Consider the following 23,132-nt stretch of genomic DNA (forward strand, 5'->3'; position numbering starts at 1 on the left):
CACCTGCTGCAAAGCAGGCTCCCAGTGGTTCCAGTACCATACCCCACATTCCTGGCACATCTTGGGACTGTGTGGCTCTGGATCACAAGAGAGGTGACCCCAAGTGTAAAGGTAAGGCACTTGGAGTCCAGGCTATCAGCCTGACCTACCCTTACCACATGTCTGCGGTGGAGGCCACTGTCCTCCCCTCCTCTACAGGGATCACATTTGGTGCTCCCGTAGAGATTTCCTTAGTGCCCCTTGGGGTCTGGGACCAATACGCAGAAGTACTGGCGACTATGCCACAGAACACCCATAGGTTTTTCAGAAGTGTCCTCTTGAACGGCCAGCCTTCTACTGGCTTGAGAGACACTGGGGCAAGCATGACAGTGGTGGACAGGACCCTGCTCAAGCCAGAGGACTATGTAGATGTTCCTCTGAGAACCACCAGGTTAGATGGTGGGCCTCCCAAATTATCGGCTGTAGCCTTAGTCACAATCATGATTGGAGACAAGACAGCAAAGCTTCCTGTCCTGGTTCAGGACAATATCCCTGCTAACATTTTGTTATGCAACAATCTAGTAGAGTTGAGGTTGATCTCTGATGGTCTCCCCATGACTGCTGCTGCAGTCACTAGGGGCCTCATTACGAGGTTGGAGGTAGCCATGGCGCTATTAGCTCCCCCGTTACCGCATACCAGGTATTCCCTGAATGGGAAATTACCGGGACATTCCAACCTTGCAGGACCCAGTAATTCCTCATTCAAGGAACCCGGACCTGGTACATCCCCTTTCCCATTCGAGCCCCCATAGGTCTCAATGGGAATGTTGACCATGTTGACCATGTTGACCATTGCCCGTTGTTAGCATGCTGGTACTTTAGCGGCTCCCACTAAGGGCGCCTGGTAAAACCAGCCGCCCTTAGTGTGACCCGCTAAAGGACCTTGTAATGCGACGGTAAGTGGTTAAAAGGCACTGGAATGCTTACCAGCGTCGTTAACCCCTTACTGCCAGGGTCGTAATGAGGCCCTAGGTCACAGGTGACAGAGGCTCTCGCTGTGAGTCAGGTACCCGAGCCTAAGGCAAGAAGACTGAAGAACAAGAAGGCTACCTCTGCGATGGGGGCTCCTTCTCTTCCTGCTGTTTCTACAGCACCCGTTGGGATCCATGCTCCGGACGGGCTGGGTCCAGTGGAAAACCCAACCTCAACTCCTGAGGGAGAATAGACAGAAGACTCTCCTGTGGGAGAGGTTCTCAACCTGGAGGACCACCCTGATCTTAAATGCCTGCTGGCTGAAGGGGGACCCTCCCGGGCGGACTTCTGTAAGAGACAGAGAGAGTGCCACTCTCTCCAGGGTCTGAGGAAACAGGCCCTGTCCCAGGCACAAGGAGAAGTGCCTAGGACATTCCGGATCTATTGGGAGAGTGAGCTCCTTGTTAGTGAGCCCACTAAGCCTGAACCTAGTGCCCTCAAGAGGTTGGTGGTACCCTAGGTTTACATGCCCTTCCTGCTGCAGTTCACACATGAGGTGCCTGTAACGCTCACCTGATTCCCACGGAGGCGCTGGTCTTGGCAGGAAGGTGTCTGTGACTCGAAAAGTGATGTGCAGGACTCGATTGGCTTCTGGGGTCGAACCTCTTCGCACTGTGTGTCGAACTCGAAGGGTGAGGTTTCTGCAGGTGAAAGAATATGTAGGTTAATGGTCTGGGTTGTTGAATGTCCCTCTCTCTCTCTCTCTCTTCCTAGCTTCTCTGTAGAGCCCCCAGGTCAACGTGCTCACCTTAGATAGGTGAATGCTGGACTCTCCATCTGCGTCTGGTGCAGGGTGCCGTTGCCAGTTCCTTCACTGGTGAAACATAGGCCTCTTGAACTCAGAGGATCGTTACCGTCGTTAACTGCACGAGCGGTGAGTTTCCGGACACCTTTTAGACTTTATAGTCTTTAGGTGCGTGGCACGTTAATATTGAACAGGACTCTGTATAATGCTTTTCCCTTTTTGTCTTGCCGGACTCTTGAGATGGAAGATGGAGTGAAGCGCCTGGAAATGCGTAAGTAAATGCAAGCGCTCTAACTGTCTTTTTCCCTTGCAGCTTAGTTCGTGCTGAAGAGACGCCGGAGTACTTGCAGGCGTTCTATTGCGACGAGCGCGATGGGCGTAAGTAAATACCTGTCTAATGTCTCTTCTTTTGTCTTTCAGATGTTGGGTTGCAGCGCCGGAGTCCGCGGAATGCCCGTAAGTAATAACAATGCTTTTGTCTTCACAGGCGGCGATGCAGCGTGAAGAAATCCGGAACTCGCGGAGTGCCGGTAAGTAATAACAATGCTTTTGTCTTCACAGGCGGCGATGCAGCGTGAAGAAATCCGGAACTCGCAGAGTGCCGGTAAGTAATAACAATGCTTTTGTCTTCACAGGCGGAGGTGCAGCGTGAAGAGATGGCCGCAGCCGATGGATCAGGTGAGTAAGCACTGCGTGTAAAGGTTGCCTTGCTAACCTGTTGTTTCTTGTTTTTGCAGGAGCTGCTGTTGACTGGCTACAGGAATGGTAAGTATAATTCTTGCAGGTTCAGGATCGAAAGAAGAAAGGCTGGAACAGACTCGGTGAGCGTTCTGCTGCAGATGCAGAATAACGCGAAGCACGTTTCATCTATCGGGTGTGGTTTAAATAGCCTTGGAGTGATGAGGCGTCTTCCTCCACGGCCCCGCCTAGGTAAGAAAAGAGTTCCAGTTCCAGAAGAGTTCCAGTGCTGTATCCAGGGAGTGGAGCTTGCCCCACCCAGGTAAGAAAGTAGTTCCTGTTCACAGAGGACTTCTAAGTGGCTGGTAAGTAAGCAGCATGGTCTGCTGCAGGTAAGTCCACCCAAGCATCTTCACACATATTATGAGCCCGGTGCTTCCAGTGCCAGGACCGATGGTTTTGATAAGCCTGGTGCCACCGGCGCCAGGACAAGGTCCAAAAGGTCCCAGTGGGGACCGGCTGGTGCCTAGGATTAGGGTTAGGGGCCTGCTTCCAAGGACGTTGGGCTGGTCCTGGCTCCTTGGAAGCAGTGATCATGACAGCACCCCCCCTCAAGGCCCCTCCTAAGCGTGTCTTCTCCGGGGGTTTTGGCTTGTCGGGGTGATTCAGATGGAATTTCCTGACCAGACGAGGTGCGTGGACATATTCTGAGGGTTCCCAAGACCTTTCCTGGGGGCCGTATCCTTTCCAATCAACCAGATAATATAACTTAGATTTGGAGATTTTGGAGTCTAGGATGTTCTTTACTTCGAATTCAAGTTCTCCATCTACCAAAACAGGTTCTGGGAGTTCAGTCAATCGGGTTTCTGGTTGTACTGGTTTTAATAAGGAGACATGGAATACTGGATGTATTTTCATATGCGCAGGTAATTCCAATTTGACAGCCACCGGATTAACTATGGTAGAGATGAGATAGGGTCCAAGGTATCTCGGGATGAAGGTGCGGGGTCCTTTTAGAGGCAGGTGCTTAGTGGATAACCAGACCTGATCTCCTACTGCGTAGTGAGGGGCCTCTTTACGGTGTCGATCTGCTCCTTTTTTGAATTGAGCTTTAGCTCTTTGCAGATGGGCAGTGGCTTCTTTAAAAGCACAGGTGATCTCCGAGTGCAAGTGATCCACAGCAGGTGTTTCGAATTCTTGGGGAGGATCCAGGTTAGAGGTTCTAGGATGGTGTCCGTATAATAGGAAGAAGGGAGTCTTCCCGGTTCCAGAATGAGTCGAATTGTTGTAAGCGTATTCAGCGATCCAAAGAATATCCTTCCAAGGGTTTTCAGTTTGTTGGAGCATGCAACGTAGATATTGCTCTAGAGTCTGATTTGTCCTCTCGGTTTGTCCGTCAGTTTGGGGATGGTGACTGGTTGAAAGTCTTACATCAATTTGGGCTAGACGACAGCAACTTCGCCAAAAGTGGGAGATGAATTGACTTCCCCTATCGGAGACTAAAACCGAGGGAAAACCATGTAACCGAACGATGTTTTCTAAGAATTCTCGGGCCAATACTGAAGCTGAAGGTAGGCCCTTCAGGGGAATGAAGTGAGCCATCTTGGAGAATAGATCCACGACTACTAAAATGGTATTATACCCTGAGCATGGAGGTAAGTCTGTGATGAAATCCATGGACAGGGTATGCCATGGACAGGGAGGGATGTCTAGAGGGTGTAATAGGCCGGCTGGTTTCTCCTTCTGACTTTTATTCTTGGCACACACACCGCAGGAGATTACAAAGTCTCTAATATCCTTCTTCCATGATGTCCACCAGAAATGTCTTTTGATCTTTTCCATGGTTTTGGTAATGCCAGGGTGACCCTCCATTAGAGAGTCGTGATAACAGGAGATTACTTGTTTTTGTATTTTCTCACATGGCAAGTACAATCGTCTTCGGAAATATGGTAGGTCTTGATCCACTGAGAATTCTTTTCCCTTTAATTGCCAGTCCTGTAAATCGGCCGGAGTTAGGAGTGATTTGACTGTAGTCTTGATGTCTTCAAAGGATTGAGCGCTGACCAAACCCAAAATCCTTTGTTCTGGGATTATGGGTATTGGTTCTGGATTGGTCAAATGTTCATCTACTCCCATCCGAGAGAGGGCATCTGCTTTTCCGTTTTTACTGCCTGGTCGATAAGTAATTATAAAGTCAAACTCAGCCAGAAACAGAGCCCAGCGAAGCTGTCTGGAAGACTGAGCTTTAGCCGTCTTCAGATATTGTAAATTGCGGTGATCAGTCATTACGGTGACTGTATGTCTGGCTCCCAAAAGATAATGCCGCCAGGCTTTAAAGGCCGATCTGATAGCTAAAAGTTCCTTGTCTGTAATTGAATAGTTGATCTCGGGAGACGAGAATTTGCGGGACCAAAAGGCTACAGGATGTAATTGGTGTGTGACTGGATCTCTTTGTGATAAAACTGCCCCCATAGCAAGACTAGAAGCATCCGTTTCCACGATGTAGGGGAGTTCTGGGCGAGGATGTTTTAGAACAGGTGCAGAAATTAATTTAGCTTTTAAGTCCTGAAAAGCTTGTTCTGCTTCAGTAGACCACTCAAAACGTTTGTTCTTCTTTAACAGAGCGGTGATGGGCTGGACTATCCGAGAGAATTCAGGAATGAATCTGCGGTAAAAGTTAGCGAAGCCTAACATGCTTTGAACTCCTTTTACAGAGGTTGGTGATGGCCACTTGATGATTGCATCGACTTTCTTTGAATCCATATGGACTCCGTTAGGTGACAATATGAATCCCAGGAACTCAACTTCAGTTACGTTGAAAACGCATTTTTCAAGCTTAGCAAAAAGGTTATGTTGACGCAATCTCTCGAGAACCTTTTTAACGTGTCTCTGATGTTCCTCTTCAGATGATGAATAGACGAGCATGTCATCAATGTAGACAACAACACACACATCTATGAGTTCTCTAAGGACATCGTTCATAAAATACTGGAAAGCGGCAGGAGCGTTACAAAGTCCAAAGGGCATCACTTGATATTCGAATAGCCCATAATTGGTGCGGAAGGCCGTCTTCCATTCATCGCCCTCTTTTATTCGTACCAAGTGGTAGGCTCCTCTGAGATCCAACTTTGTATATATACATGCGTCTTTGACTTGGTCCAGGAGTTCAGGGATCAAAGGTAACGGGTATCTGTTTTTAACGGTGATTTGATTCAGGGCGCGGTAATCTATACAAGTCCTAAGGTCTCCTTCCTTTTTCAGAATGAAGAACAAAGCCGATGAAGCTGGAGATTTTGAAGGACGGATAAACCCGTTAGCTAGGTATTGGTCCAGATATTGCCTGAGGTGAAGATTCTCAGGCTCGGTGAGAGCATAAATCCTACTGCAAGGAGGAGTTGTTCCAGGTATCAGATCTATTTGACAGTCGTAAGACCTATGAGGAGGCAGGGTGTTAGCTTGATCCTTCCGAAAGACATCTTGGAATTACTGGTATTCGGGAGGTAATTTGGGAACCTCAGAAGAGATTGCCGCCAGTGAAACATCAGGCCGAGGATAACAAGTGGTGAAACATTCTGGAAACTGAACCGTCTTTGCTCGCCAATCGATCTGAGGATTGTGCTTCTCTAACCAAGGGATTCCCAGAATGATCTGGAACTGAGGGGCCTTGATCACATCGAACACGATTTTCTCCCGGTGTCCATCTTGGCTCACTAGCGTCACTTCTTGGGTGGCGTGCATTACTGGTCCGGAGGCTATCTCCGTGCCATCCACTGTAGTAATGACGTCTTTTACTGCCTCAGGGACAAGGGGTAGATTCATCCTTGATACCATTTCACGGTCCACATAATTACCGATTGCTCCGCTGTCGATGTAAGCTTCAATTGCATGCAAACGATCCGGACGTTCAGGACTAATGAGGACCATGGGCACCACGAAATGCGAGGTCACGGGACAGATCTTAACGCTCGGCAAGAGGACCTCTACACTTGCCGGGCTAGGTCGTTTCCCTGCTCAGAACTTGTGGTACAGGTATCTGCGGCTCCTACAGCCTTCTTAGCTGGTTTCACTGGACAGTCTCGAAGAAAGTGCCCTGAGTTTCCGCAATAGAGGCATAATTGCAGCTGTCTTCTTCTTTCCCGCTCCTTTTGGGTTAAAGGTCCTTTCATGCCCCCTATTTGCATGGGTTCCACAGTGTCAGCTCCCTTAGTAGAGGTCGGTGGTTTAGAAAACACCCGGGTATCGAATTTGGAACGATCAGCCTTCCTGTTCTGTAATCTGTGGTCCAATTGGACAACTAACTCAATATAGTCTGAGCATTCTTGTGGAGGGTTCACAACTTGAGCTAACACATTTATTTATTTATTTATTTATTTATTTGCATTTGTTAAGCGCACTTGCAGCCCATGAGGCATCGAGGCGCTGTTACAGAGGAAACACAGATTTGAGATTACATTCGGGTGCAGGAGGCTCTTAGTTACAAGTTAGCAGGCATAAAGGCAGAAACAGGTTAAAGTCACACAAAGAGTCTGGTTTTGATAGCCTTACGAAAGGCAAGGTGGGACTCGATGACTCTGAGGTGAGGTGGCAGGGCGTTCCAGTGCGTGGCTGCAAGGGTGGGGAAACTGGAGCCACCAGCACGCACTTTCCGAGAGGTAGGCCTGACAATGGTGTTGGCGTAGAAAGATCTAAGCGGTCTTGTGGCGGAGTGCCTGGTGATTCTGTTCGTCAGGTAGGGGGGGGCAAGCTCGTCCTTGAGCTCTCCACGCAGGCCTCTGTAGAAAAGCGTTATTCTCTTATCCTCGGGCCATTGAGTTTCCACTATAAGTCTGTTGAATGAGGATATATAAGTCAAGAGGTCTTGATTACCCTGTCGTAATGAAAGAAGTTCATTGTCCAAGGCCTGCCCTTGTGCATGTCTTGCAAACAGTTTCTCCATGCTGGACTTGAAGGCCTGGAAATCATGTAAAACCGGATCATCCTGGGTGACTAAAGGGATCGACCAATCTGCGGCGCTGCCACTGAGATAAGAAAGCACGAAAGCCACCTTGGTCTGGTCTGTTGGGAATGCAGCTGGTCGACATAAGAAGTGTAGGCGGCACTGGTTGATGAACACTGCAAATTTCTTTGGGTCACCAGAAAAGCGTTCGGGCGGAGCCAAGGGCACATTACCGGGTAGATTGATTTGCACTGGATTTAAAGATGATGCAGAAGGATAACTTCTTCCTGGAGCGGGCAGAGGTGTCTGTCCTGCCTGCGTTTGTAGCAATTGCCTAGCGAGGTCCTCTGTTCGCTCCTTGGAAATTATCAGTTCTCTTCTTAGAGAGTTTGTTTCCTGACGAGCTGCATGTACTTCTGCTCTTAATTCACCGAGCAACTGGGCTAATTGATCAGTGTCTGAGGTTTCCATTGCGCCTGGGTAGGAGTTTTGCGGTGGGCTTCGCGTTCTGTAACGCTCACCTGATTCCCACGGAGGCGCTGGTCTTGGCAGGAAGGTGTCTGTGACTCGAAAAGTGATGTGCAGGACTCGATTGGCTTCTGGGGTCGAACCTCTTCGCACTGTGTGTCGAACTCGAAGGGTGAGGTTTCTGCAGGTGAAAGAATATGTGGGTTAATGGTCTGGGTTGTTGAATGTCCCTCTCTCTCTCTCTCTCTCTCTTCCTAGCTTCTCCGTAGAGCCCCCAGGTCAACATGCTCACCTTAGATAGGTGAATGCTGGACTCTCCATCTGCGTCTGGTGCAGGGTGCCGTTGCCAGTTCCTTCACTGGTGAAACATAGGCCTCTTGAACTCAGAGGATCGTTACCGTCGTTAACTGCACGAGCGGTGAGTTTCCGGACACCTTTTAGTCTTTATAGTCTTTAGGTGCGTGGCACGTTAATATTGAACAGGACTCTGTATAATGCTTTTCCCTTTTTGTCTTGCAGGACTCTTGAGATGGAAGATGGAGTGAAGCGCCTGGAAATGCGTAAGTAAATGCAAGCGCTCTAACTGTCTTTTTCCCTTGCAGCTTAGTTCGTGCTGAAGAGACGCCGGAGTACTTGCAGGCGTTCTATTGCGACGAGCGCGATGGGCGTAAGTAAATACCTGTCTAATGTCTCTTCTTTTGTCTTTCAGATGTTGGGTTGCAGCGCCGGAGTCCGCGGAATGCCCGTAAGTAATAACAATGCATTTGTCTTCACAGGCGGCGATGCAGCGTGAAGAAATCCGGAACTCGCGGAGTGCCGGTAAGTAATAACAATGCTTTTGTCTTCACAGGCAGCGATGCAGCGTGAAGAAATCTGGAACTCGCGGAGTGCCGGTAAGTAATAACAATGCTTTTGTCTTCACAGGCGGAGGTGCAGCGTGAAGAGATGGCCGCAGCCGATGGATCAGGTGAGTAAGCACTGCGTGTAAAGGTTGCCTTGCTAACCTGTTGTTTCTTGTCTTTGCAGGAGCTGCTGTTGACTGGATACAGGAATGGTAAGTATAATTCTTGCAGGTTCAGGATCGAAAGAAGAAAGGCTGGAATAGACTCGGTGAGCGTTCTGCTGCAGATGCAGAATAACGCGAAGCACGTTTCATCTATCGGGTGTGGTTTAAATAGCCTTGGAGTGATGAGGCGTCTTCCTCCACGGCCCCGCCTAGCAAAGAAAAGAGTTCCAGTTCCAGAAGAGCTCCAGTGCTGCATCCAGGGAGTGGAGCTTGTCCCACCCAGGTAAGAAAGTAGTTCCTGTTCACAGAGGACTTCTAAGTGGCTGGTAAGTAAGCAGCATGGTCTGCTGCAGGTAAGTCCACCCAAGCATCTTCACACATATTATGAGCCCGGCGCTTCCAGTGCCGGGACCAATGGTTTTGATGAGCCTGGTGCCACCGGCGCCAGGACAAGGTCCAAAAGGTCCCAGTGGGGACCGGCTGGTGCCTAGGATTAGGGTTAGGGGCCTGCTTCCAAGGACGTTGGGCTGGTCCTGGCTCCTTGGAAGCAGTGATCATGACAGTGCCCTTAGCTGGTCATCTTGGTACCATGAAGACTAAGCAGAGGCTCTCTGCCCATTTCCACTGGCCCCGGATGGGAGTGGAAGTGGAGTCCCACTGTAGGACCTGCCCAACTTGTCAGTTGTCTGGCAAAACTGGGGGCAGTGTCATTGCCCCACTGCAGCAATTGCCAGTGGTTGGCACACGGTTTGAGAGGGTGGGCATTGACATTGTCGGTCCCCTTGACCCTCCCACTTCAGGTGGATATCAGTTCATCCTGGTCTTGTTTGATCATGCCACCAGGCACCCTGAGGCTATAGCACTTCGGACTGTTACTGCCAAGGTGGTTGCCAGGGCTCTTCTTGGCATTTTCACCCATGTTGGATTCCCTAAGGAGGTTGTCCCTGACAGTGGATCCAACTTCATGTCTAGTTACATTTGGAAAGAGTGTGGGGTAACCTACAAGCTCTCCACCTCTTACCATCCCCAGACCAATGGTCTGGTTGAGAGATTTAATAAAACTCTCAAGGGCATGCTAGGCGCTTTGGAAGAGCACCTAAGGAGGAAATGGGATCTTCTCCTGCCATGCCTGCTGTTTTCTTACAGAGAGGTACCTCAGGAGGGTGTTGGTTTCAGCCCCTTTGAGTTACTCTTTGGACATCCCGTGACGGGGCCCCTTCCCTTGATCAGAGAAGGTTTGGAGGCCACCCCTCCAGGTCCCACCAAGCAAGTGGGGGACTATGTGTTAGGCTTCAGACGGAGGATGACACAGATTATGGGTTAGGCAACAGCAAATCTCAAGGCCAGCCAGGAATTGATAAGTACTGGCATGACCTTAAAGCCTCGCATGTGGATTGGACTCTGGGACAGGAAAACCTTGTGATGGAGCCTACCAAGCCTAGAGCTTTGGCAGACAAGTGGACTGGACCGTTCACGATAATCTCCAAGATGGGCAAAGTCAATTATCTGGTTGACATGGGAGTCCCGGGGGTTGCCCCTCGGGTATTCCATGTTAACAGGCTCAAGCCTTTACACAGGCAAGCGGAAGTCTCATGTCTCTTGCTAGCTTCAGAGCAAGAAGAGGATGAGAGTGAGCCCCTTCATGTTTGGCTACATAGCAACCCTTTGGATGGCTCAGTGGAGGGAGTGCATCTCTCTCCAGATCTGACGACAGAGCAGCAGAGGGACTGCAGGCCTTTGCTCCAGCAGTATGCCTCTCTGTTTTCACTGACTCCAGGCCTTACACCATGGTGTAGGCATGAGATTGACACTGGTGACAGTGTGCCTGTCAAAAGCAGGTGCTACCGTATGTCAGATACAGTTAAGAACCCCATCCAGGCTGAGGTCGCCAAGATGTTGGATCTGGATGTTATTGAACCCTCAACCAGTCCCTGGTCCAGTCCTGTGGACCTTGTCCCCAAGGCAAGTTCCCAGGCAGGTACCAAGGATTGGAGATTCTGTGTGGACTACCGAGGAGTCACGCCATCACCAAAACTGATGCGCACCCATTGCCCAGGACTGATGAGCTCGTGGACACCATAGGTGCTGCCAAATTTGTAAGCACCTTTGACCTTACCTCATGCTATTGGCAAATAGCTCTGACGGACCATGCCAAGGAAAAGACGGCGTTCTCAACACCAGAGGGACTCTACCAATTAAGGGTCATACCTTTTGGGTTGAAGAATGCCCCTGCCACCTTCCACAGATTGTTCAACCATGCGCTCAGTGGGCTGGATGCCTTTTGTGTGGCCTACCTAGACGACATTGCTGTCTACAGTTCCACCTGGGAAGAGCATTTGGCACATCTGGATAAGGTGTTGCAGGCCTTGAAAAGGGCTAACCTCACTATCAAGGCCACCAAGTGCCAGATAGCTCAGGGGAAAGTCACATATCTTGGTCATGAGGTAGGAGGGGGTCAAATCCAACCTCTCCCCAGTAACGTACATGATGTACATGCCTGGGATACTCCCACTACTCAAACCCAAGTGAGAAACGTTTTGGGTCTCACTGGGTATTATCGCAATTTCATGGCAGACTATGGAACCATAGCTGCACCCCTGACAGCTCTGACTTCACCCAAACAGCCTAGGAAAGTTAATTGGACTAAAGACTGTCAGAGGGCCTTTGATGGCTTCAAAGAAAGTCTGTGTAGGGCACCTATGTTGTGTGCGCCTGATTACAGCAAGCCCTTTATCGTTCAAACTGATGCCTGCTACACTGAAATTGGAGCTGTCTTGTCCCAGTTAGATGACAAAGGGAGAGAACATCCAATCATATTCATCAGTAGACAACTCAAGGGTAGGGAACGTAGGTGGGCTACTGTTGAAAAGGAATGTTTCAGTATAGTTTGGAGCCTTAGGTGTTTTAGGCCCTACCATACGGGGTCTACCTTCAAGGTCCAAATCAATCATAAGCCCCTAAAGTGGCTTATGCAGATGAAGGGTGAGAACCCAAAACTGCTCAGGTGGTCCATTAGCCTGAAGGGCTAGACTTCACCATAGAGCATAGACCAGGGAAGAGTCACGATAATGCAGATGGCCTTTCCAGAAGGTATGTTGACCGTCTGGATAAGGGTGACTATCTCGCGGGGGATTAGGCACCCTAACATCAGTCTGGGGGGGGGTGACTGTGATGCTGGAAATGCATCGGAGGGACAGGGTCTCCACATCCTTGTCCTTTATGGCACCTATGAGTGGGGGTACAACCCTGTGCCCCAAGTGTATGTTTATGGGCACCTGTGTGTGTCCCAGAGAGCAGGGTATGGGCTGGTGGCAGCTCCATGCTGAATTTGACAGGTGCTCTTAGTATCCCCCATTTTGGGATACTTAGGCCCTGCCACTGGAATCATTTAAATCCTGATAGGAAACAAGATGGCCCCTGTGACCTCTTGCTTTCTATTGCCTGTTACCTTGTTTTCCCAAAGTCCTGGCAAGCCCTGACTCTGTCCCTTCACCTGGACTGACTGTTGGGTGGAAGTTCCATATATGGTGTTGTTGTAAAGTCCAGGCCAGACTGGCTGTAGCCTTCCCAATGACTGTATGTTGTGGGTATGCCTGTGGTTGGGACCTGGGTGAATGGAGTATGTGACCAATATGCACTTCTTGTTGTGGATGTCTAGTTGTGGATGTCTAGTTTCTGGTGTTTGACACAATGACTGAGACAGCCCTGCCCGAAGCTGATATGAATGCAGTGTGGAGTGTTGAATGGCTGGTCCCAATACACATAACTTGTTGTGAGTGTCTGGAGAGAAGTGAATGGCCTGAATGCACTATGCACCTGATTGGCTGCCTGCCTGCATGAATGCCCTTCTGACCGATTGGTTGCCTGAGTGTGACCCAGCAGAATGAATGGGAGATCAACTAGTTTATCTGGGGGCCTCTCACTGCTACAATTTGTGTTCAGAAGCTGAAGAGAAACTGGAGTTGAAACTGAAGCTTAACCATGAAGCCCTGCTGGAAGAGAAGAATTTCTGTTGCCCTTCTTCATCAATCTGAAAGCTGTTGTGTCTCCAAGGACTGACCCAGAGAGGTCCTGGTAAGGCGCCCTCTTCCCGAGCTACAAGGGACCATCGTGCACCAGCTGATCTTTGCCAAAGCTCCCTGGTAGACAGACCTACAACAGGCTGCCGACCGGAGACAGGGACCGCCACAGAATCCCAAAGAGAAGCGCCTGGACTATTGTCCACCACCGTCGACGACCACCATCGCCGACCGGAGCCACCGTGCTCCCGTTGCCTAAGAACATTTGATTCACAGATGCGCTCATCCGCACTGTGGTCCGCCTCATCCCGCCGGAGAAGGCCAGGCCGTTGACACGCTGAGGAGTATCCGTTGTGGGTTTCCCACCACCCAAAGACCACAGAGACGCCGATCACTCGACGCCCTTGCTGGGCCACAGTTCTTCAAAAACTTTGCGGTCCAGAACTATCTTCTTCGAGGTGCCCCGCACGCCTCTTCCTTGCCAGACATTTACGCTTCCCCATCGACGAGCACCGCTAGGAACGAAAATGCCACTTCACTACCATAGTTCAGCATGTTCATCGCCGGACATTCGACGATCGTGGCTCCTGCCTTAAAGAGAGTGCACTCAAGAAGGCCCTCGATTTCCCAACGAGGAACTCTACAACACCAGGTACTTTGGGGTTGCTGAACTATTAGAAACATTCTTGTGAACAATATATGGACTGAGCTTGTGATATATTTTTATTTTACAGGTTGCCCAGGTGGGGGGATCTCCACACAGAACTGTGTCTAGGTGAATGGGGCCAGTATTCTGCTTATTGTTCTAACCAACAGCTTTCCTCTTATATCTATTGCTGGTTTCCTTTACAAACTGATTTGTGTGACATTTAACCGTACAGTTGATGCACTTTAATGAGATCTAATAGTGATAGTGAACGTAGAACTGTGGATAACCCAGTGAGTTATTGTGATATTGTACGTTACCTTGAATATTAATTATATAAAGACTGTGTTTTAACTAATACAGTGTGCGGACATTCCTTTGTGGGGGCTTGGTGACCCCACTGTACTTAAGCACCAGCCCGCATCACCTCCCGAGAAGCTAGGCCTTGAATGCTCGTCCATTGCTACCACAATAGAGAATCTTGGCTGGGGTCCTCTGTGCCTCTATTCTACCATATAGAGAGCAGAAATGCAGACACCCCCTTCCAGTCTTTACACCTCCCATATTGAATATATCACAGTGTGCTCTTTTTTTCCTGAAGGGAATGTCACTTTGAATGATTATCTTCCGCTCTCAGAGCCCTCAGATTCATATTCTTCCATGGGCTTTACATTCATATCTTGGCTGCTTCATTGGATGATTGGCCGCACAATTGTGCACATTATACAAGCTTTTTTTCAATTGGAGACAGATAACATTTCTGGCAGGGTTAAACTGTTCGCTAGTTGTCACGTGATTTCCCATCTAAAGCATTTGGTTTCCCTGCCACCTTCTTTAGATTTGTCTCATTGAATTTAACAGCAAACATAAGGTGTTCTCGTGTTTATCCAAGTTCATTTTTCATTAATGGCAGTTTGCTCAATTATGTGAGAGATCAGCAAGGCCTCCTACAAAGGGGTAATACAGCAATAAGAATTCCTGAATTCTCAGTTTAATCCTGCACTTAACTTGATGGTCCCTACAAATAGAGGATGTTAACTCTCCAAAGTCACAAGTGTGGCTCAGTCGCCCTCAAGGAAGAAACATAATTCTCCACAGGATCAGTTAGTCCTTGGGATGTATGTATCTCAGATGCAGTGTCCGCGTTGGGGGTTAAAGTGATTTTGTAGTTTGAGGTCAGCTTTGGTGTATTCATCAACATCCACTGTGATTGTCCCCTTTGTCTTCTCATTCAGGGAGAACATTGTAGATGCTGTGATTCTCGGTGAATAGATTATGCGGGAGGATGGCTTCCTACCTTGCTGCTGAGAACCTCTTGCCATCTATTGTGAGCAACTATGTGTCAAACATTCTTGTTCAAAGTTTCCATAATATTGGGCAGGGCCCATTTCATCTAGAAAGGTTGTGGATTGTGTCATGCAAACTGCAACCATCCTATTGTGCACATATTTCATGACAGGGCACAATGCTATTAGTACTTTGGTAAGCAGTGCGATATCACATAATGCTCTGTATGGCTGCTACAAGTAAATCAATTACAAATTGTTATTGAACAGAGTCATGAGCATATACATACAGTTTCTATAGCCTGTGGTGTTGCCTAGGGGTGAGAGGTAGCAGCTTGTTAACACAATGCTGGTGGTTTGTGGGTGATATGGCCTCACACATCTAGGGGGCATGCCTTGTCAGCACTACTCTAGGTCCAGGACACTGACCACCCCAAACAGACCCAGACACACTTTCTGGGTACTTGCAAACCCACACACACGTTTTGGGGTCTTACAAACTGCACACATTAACACAGCACCAAGGGTATCTTGCATTTTATCTGACTGTTCACTAACCTAACCACCCCGCCAAGGATGAGATATCTCGTCCTTGGGATTACCTCCCTAGTGCCAAGGACGAGATAGCTCGTCCTTGGCACTTAAGGTGTTAATGAAGGAGAAAATGTTAGGTTTGGCATGGTGAAATACTGAAATCACCAAAAAAGGCATTGGCACTGGGGGGGGGAAACCCATGGCAGTTAAAAGGTTAATATCCACCAGAGCACCTGGACACCATGTACATGGCTGTGCTGAATTGTATAATTCCCTGTAACATATAACAACATATAATATGTTTTCATATAGTTTTCCAATCTTAATCTTTTGAAACTCTTACTGGCTCTTTGCCTAATCATCAGCATCTCAGACCTTTCTTAAGGCACCTCATAAATCTCTGTTTTGTAGTGTTTGACTTGGTCAGTTTATGTCATGAAAGATGCACTGGAGAGCTTATCGTTTAATCTCTTTCTGCCTCATATCCATCACCTTTCAGAATTGATAGAGACGACTGGCTTCTAGGGCTGGCCGAGTTACACAATTATCAGTCCTGATTGACAAGGCACCGACTTGGCTCAATCTCTAGTTGCCTTAGAACAGGGCATCTCTATTATGAAAACTCCTTATTTATTTTTATAAAATGGTCCACCTCTGTCAATTGGGAGTTCTTTGCCACTTGTCTTTATTCAGCACTTTTATAAAAACTACTGGACAAAAAGACATGCATACAAATATACCTCTAAGACCTTCATTGGATGTTCCCCATGCCACAACTAGTTGTTACTCACTTACGGCCCAATTCACAAAAAATATTTTGGGGCAATTGATGGGCTAGGTCAAATAAATTGCACACAATGCACAATACTGGGCGTGCACAAGCAGATACCCTTTTTCATCTCCTTTACACAATTGTGCAACTCAGTGGCCATTTCTACTCTATTTTTTATTAGAGCATGGGCAATTGTCAGTCGAACTGCGCCCAAGAGTGCAATATAGGCATGTGTTGCAAGTAATTGAAGAGAGATGTGGTTATAAGTCCGATGGATTTATTTGCAAAGTAGCCTGACACGTGTTTCGAGTCTAAACCGACTCTTCATCCGAGGCTGTAAATGGGAGATGGGACCTAAGATAAATTGAATGAAGGACAGTGCCAGAAAACTCTTTCAAGGCTACGCAATTGCGGTAATTTCAGCACAGCAGGAAAAGCCAAAGGGCTGCTTCCTTTCACATCACTTTGGCTTTTCTTGCTGTGCTGAAATTACCGCAATTGCGAAGCTGTGAGAGAGTCGGACTTATAACCACATCTCTCTTCAATTACTTGCAACACATGCCTATATTGCACTCTTGGGTGCAGTGCAACTGAGAATTGCCCGTGCTCTAATTGTTTCCACAACAGTGGGTTGTACTTGGCAGTACTCCCACACCTCTCAGGCACCTGCAGCCTATGTGCACTCTTAATATTTATTCATACAAGCGCTGTGGTTTTGTGACTTTTTCTGCCAAACCTGTGTTTTTTTACACTATTTTTTATGTTTTCCCCACTTCTCTCAAGCATTCTCTTGTGTACCCTCTGTTCAAAAAAACCCTCTGCTGACCCTCCTATTCTGGCAAACTATCGCCCAATCTCTATCACTCCTTCCCTGGGCAAACTCCTGGAAAAGTTGGATATCTCTCAGTTTATGCTCCACACATATTCTTTTGCTTGTCTCCATGACCATCAGTCTGGCTTTAGAGCATCCAGAGGCACGGAAATTGCTCTTCTGAACACCCATGAAGACCTTCTCTCAGACTTTTACTCTAACTCTCCTTCTGTCCTCATTCTTCTCGACCTCTCTTCTGCCTTTGATATGATAAACCACAACATCCTGATCTCCCGTCTCCATGATACCATGCGCATCACAGATCAGGCCCTGGGATGGCTTGCCTCCTTTGTCTCTGACCGTCCATCGCAGGTGGAACTTTGGTCCTTTCTCTCCCCCATCACTCTCTCTACTTGTGGTGTCCCCCAGGGATCTAACCTATCCCACTGGTTTTTCATTGTCTACATGGACCCCCTGGCCCACAGGATCTCTTTCTTCACCTCTAGCTTTCAGTGTTATGCGGATGATACACAGCTCTCTTTCAGGCTACCCTCAGCTTCTTCATCCTCCTCGCTCATTCCTGGCTGTCTGTCCGCAATTCAGTCTTGGTATGCGGCTAACAATCTCTCACTCAATGCCAGTAAGACAGAGATTGTCCTCATTGGGACCCCTGCTTTCCCACTTTTCCTCTGGCCAGCATCCCTTGGTCCTGTGCCCCCACCTGCCTGTGAAGCAAACAATGTGGGGGTCATCTTCAACTCCACTCACTCCTTCTCTTCTCACATCTCAGACATCTCCAAAAAGTCCCACTACCAGCTGCATCTCCTCAGAGGGATACTACCTTTTTTCACTTTCCCCCAAAGGCTCACCGTCTCCAGACCTGGTTCTCTCTAGGCTCGACTACTGCAATAGTCTCTTTCTCAATCTTTCTACTTCTGCTCTCCCACCTCTGCAACTTATCTAGAACAGAACAGCAAGACTTATCCTTGGCCTCAAGCCCAGGGACTGCATCTCTTTGGCACTGACATCTCTCCACTGGCTCCCCGTGGCTGCAAGGATCAAGTTCAATATTCACTGCATAGTCCACAAGGCTTTCTGAGGCCGGGGCCTGCACTATCTACAACACTCTCTTCCAAAATACTCTCCCTCTAGAGCCACCCGCTCATCCTCCAACTCTTTGCAGGTGATCTGTTTTTCAAAACAAAGATTTGCGGGGAGATCTTTATCCTCTGCAGGCGCTTCCCTCTGGAACAGCCTCCCTGCCTCTCTCTGCCTTGAGCAGGAGCGCCTTCAGTTTTGGAAACTCCTCAAGACCTTTCTCTTCTCTTCCTCTTTCTCTCTCCCTCTCCCCTGCTAACCTCCTTTCCTTTCTCTCCTGCTTCCTTCCTCCTTCTCTCCCTACCTCTGTTTAGTTTCTGCTGACTGGTCGCCTGGTGCACCACCAGATCCCAAGTCCCAGGCACCCCTGCCAGTCTTTGCACTTGCCTGCAGGCCTTTGCACTATGCGCAGTACGACTGCACTTTCAGTACATGTTCCATGAGTGGGGTACCTCTCTGCACTTAATCCTAAGGGGTTATCCAGAGGGATAACTTCTCTGCTCTTTACCAAGGGCCCTGCTGACTGGGCGCAACTGATCCTCCCTCCCCCTCCTTCACCCACCCGTCTGCACACTTGCATGACCTATATGTAGTAGGCCCAGTAAGTTTGTTTGTCTGCCCCCCCTTTTTCTACCCTCCCTAGCTTGGTTGCGCCCAAATCACCTCATTCACAAGCTGTCAGGCCTAGTTTGCTGGTTATTTTTCTGTTAGATCATTCAGAAAATTCAAGGACTAAGAATGACTACTGTATTCCTGTGCTCCTTTCCCGCCCTGAAGTGCTTGGAAGCACTTCACTTGTGTATAAACCCTGCACAAATAAACAATTACAATTACTATTGAAAGTGCACCCCAAAATGGGGTGGTATTTAAAAGGAATAGAAAACAAAAGCAGGGGAATGCACAATGCACCACAAGGCCAATTCTGAACAGTTCATACATTCATTGTCAGTCATTACAGTACAGAAGCACTGTGACCCACCACTGCCCCACTTCCATTTGTATCCCTCAAACAAAATAGAAATACATTTGTCTTTTTTTGCTGTTTCACAATAATGAGTCCAGTAAGGGGGGCCCCTCATTGTAAAATGTGCTCCAAGCACACAATGTATGGATTGGGGCTGGCAAGCATACCTTTTGAACTGTAGCGCCGCCTTCTGGAAAATGCACAGGTGACCTCTGTGGATAAGGTGACCAGCACATTGCCAAAAATGGGGCACCACAAAAGGCGCCACTCCAGTTCAGGTTTTAGATGACTCATGTTTGGCTCTTAATCTCAGAATAACTGAAAACGATTACACATTTATGGAACACTTACTGCATGTAGGAGAACAGCCAGAACGATCAAAAAAACAAGATGGACATTTCTAATTATGCACAGAAGATGGCGAACATGCTATTACGGCAATTCTGTAGTTTGTGTTTAGCTGCCAAAAGAGGCGTGTACTTGCTCTGGTATAACCGCTGGTTTCAGCAGCCTTCTTCCAGTAAGCAGTTTTTAAACGCTTTTATTGAACATTATATCACAAAGTGCGGCCTGCTGGGAGTTCGTGACTTCTGGCAGGAACTGCTCAGTGATCACTTCTCTGAAACCCAACCTGTGCAATGTTCTCAGCATTAGCAAGGAGATGAAAATAATTTAGCCAGAAGAGGTTGCAGCAGGAATGACTTTGTTGTTAATTGTGAAACAATGTTTTAGTTCATAACTACTCACAGAAACAAATGAGGACAACTCCAATTTGTGAATGTGATGAATATTTCTAAAAGAGGAAGTGTGTATCAGTCTTATTTAGATAATGGCCCATGGACCAAATTATGATGGCACAAGTAATACCAATCAGGCGTGATGTGCAACACATGTCAAGTTGAAAAATGCGGATTTAGCACCAAAAGCCGCAAAGGCAAAATCTCAAATGCACTGAAAGAACCACAAAAACATAATCTGCACAGTTTGCACTAATGGAAAGGCAATTTACTCTAACTCATCATGCCAACAATGAGCAGCACATTAGTGCAATAACCCCTATAGCACAGACACAAATCAAGCAATAACAGCTATGACATCTACTTACACTAAGGGCTTCATTACGAGTTCAGGGATGTGGTAAAAAAGTGGTGATAATTTCTCTACCGTCGCATTTTGTTGCGGTATCAAAATGACTGCCTTTTTTACTACACGACTGAATTCCAGGTGTGGAGGAAAAGTGGAGGATTTATCTCCATCAAAAAGCAAAAGTTTAGTCCTGCACTTTTCCTCCAAAAATTTCAAGAAATACTGCAGCGGATTCCCCGCTCGCAGTCATTTTGGCAAAATCCCCCTGGAGTCCTAGGGACTCCGAAATGGGGGAGGTACACTCTATATGGCCACCTGTAATCCTGCTGGACCAGGTGGGGGTAACCAGTTATTGAGAAACTATTTTTCTTTGTTCCATTTCTTTGGGCCTCATTATGAGTTTGCCAGTAAGTGGATAAAGTGTCAGTAATGGAATTAGCGCCACTTTTACCAATCCGCCGAAAAATGCTTTTTTCAAAAATTGGCACTAATTCTGCTGGTGCAAATATCACTGGTGAAATTGGCACCAGCGGAATTACCACTGAGATCTGGCGGAATTACCACAAGGGCTAATTCCGCTGGCGAAATTACTGCCAGTAACAATAATGGCATTTTCGCCATATTACAAGTGCAAATACAGCTGAAATAGTGCCGGAAATCAGAAGTAATACAACCAAAACGAATGCAGTTACCTCCACCTATATGATGCAGGTAAACGCATACAGGTGATGGAAAGCAAGCCACAAGTGCACCCAATCCATTCAGGAGGAGTACAAAAGGCCCACACCTGACCCAAACACCCATCCAAGCAACCAGGCATGAACTATGGGATCCACAACCTGCTGCTATTCAGTGAGCTACAGCAGCATGCAAAGCATAAGCAGGGAAGGAGACAGGCACCATAAAGGGGCAGGAGATGTACGCTACGGTGGCCACCCATACCATATGTTCACCCATCCCCTTGGAGACTGACGGACAACCAATTAGTCACACTTAAATGACTGGACCGGCACACCATCCCAGACCTGCTGGCCCTGATAGAGGCTGATCTCCAGATAGACAGCGTCATCAGTACTGCCACCCCCCTGGTAAAACTGGTGCCTGTCTATAACTTCTGCGCCACCGGAAGATTCCAGCACACTGTTGGGATGCTGAATGGGATATCCCTACTAACATTCTCAAAGTTGCTGGAGCAAGTCTTGGATGCACTCATGAGGCATGCCCATCAGCCCATCTCCCTGCCCATCAGCTAGGCGCAAGTGCACACAGCTAAAGCACATTTCTACCCCATTGCCTAGGTCCCCAATATCACTGTGGCACTGGATTGCACACATGTGGCATTAGTGCCCCCGGGTAGTGGAGCAGGCATGCCAGAACAGGAAACAGTACCATTCCATGAACATTTGGATGACATGTGCTGGCAATCTCACCATCAGCCAGTGCTGCACCCGATTCCCAAGTGGCACCATGATACTGAAAAACAGCACCCTACCAGCTTACATGAACACACACAAAAGACAGCGTTTGTGGCTAGTGGGTAAGTAGTCAATATGAACATTACATGGGCCAGAGACACACATGGAGACCTGAATAAAAACAATACAAGCAATCTGTAAGTCCCATAATGCAACACCAAGAATGCAATTAATGTCCCATGGTCCATGTCCACACAGTGACCTGAGGTAACTGCAGGACATCCTGGCATGCATGGAAGCAGCCACACATTTATTCAAACCAAACAAGGCCCCTGTCCAATCCAAGAAGCCATTCCCTGGCAATGGGACAGTACATGGCCCAGCGCCATCGTCATTGTGTCAACTTCAGGGCTGATGTCAGCACATAGACAAACAGGATGAATGATGCTTGACACACTGAATACTGCAAGTGCACTTGGTATGCCAATGCCCGTCCACACCACTTGATGCAGGGTCCATCATCCACATGCACAAATAGGCTACCTGCAAAATAGGACAATATAGATGTACCTCGACAAATGGCCATGTGTAACACTGTACAACTTATTTGTTGAGATGACCCATATGACAAACCATAAGATTAAGTTTAATGTGAGTAAATCTCAAACCATTAACATAAGAAGAAGGAAGGAATTAATCTCCTATACATTTGAAATTAATTCGGAACAACTTCAGGAAATTGAATCCTTTCATTATCTTAGAATTTGAATTAGCAACAATAGGCCTTGGCAGAAGCATACCTAGAACCTGGCATTCTGCCTAGCACACATAAACACTGGAATAAAACATGTTCTGATCAACCATGGTGATAGCACTGTTGTTCCAGCATTAAAACCATATATAGCTAAGTTGTGTGGACTTGTGCAATACGGCATGGCAGTATGGGTTGTCAGCTCTTACTATTGTATATCAAAGTTAGAACGAGACTTCCTGATATCTCTGTTGAGAGTTAAGAGATTTTCGGCAAGTGAACTCTTGTATTTGGAACTTAGAACTTAATCTTATTCCAATTGAAGTGTACTTATATGCGGATCCTGTCTACTTATGGTTAGCTTCCATTGAGACAGATAAACTAACTTGTGCTATTTTAATGATGGTGGACATAAAAAAAGCTACAGGGTTAGAATATCTCAGAAAATATTTACTCTCGTTGGGTCTATCAAACCTTTATAATAATAGGCATATGATAGACAAGACAACAGTGAGTTGTAATGACAGACGTTAAAGAAATACAACTCACAACTATCTAGTGCCTTACAAGTGACAACTACAGTTAGATCATATTATATTTGTGACATGTCTTTAACTTTGGTAGATACTTATTTAAATGTTATATCCAACTTTAGGACATTGATGACACTGGTTTGTTTTAATCAACTGTACATTGATATGGTCCCAGCAAATTATGACCATGATTATGTGACCAAATGTGATTGTGATGGTGTATCCTGAAGGGCAGGCCTGCACATATTATTTTTGTGCTAAATATGTAAACGGTCATGATCAAGATACAGGGCCTCATTACGACCCAGGCGGTAAGTTACCGCCTGGGCCGTGACTTTACCACCATGGCGTAAACTATGTTTACGCCATGGTG

The sequence above is a fragment of the Ambystoma mexicanum genome, chromosome 10 (genome assembly GCF_040938575.1).
Source record: "Ambystoma mexicanum isolate Mex_15411 chromosome 10, UKY_AmexF1_1, whole genome shotgun sequence".
Classification (NCBI taxonomy): domain Eukaryota; kingdom Metazoa; phylum Chordata; class Amphibia; order Caudata; family Ambystomatidae; genus Ambystoma; species Ambystoma mexicanum.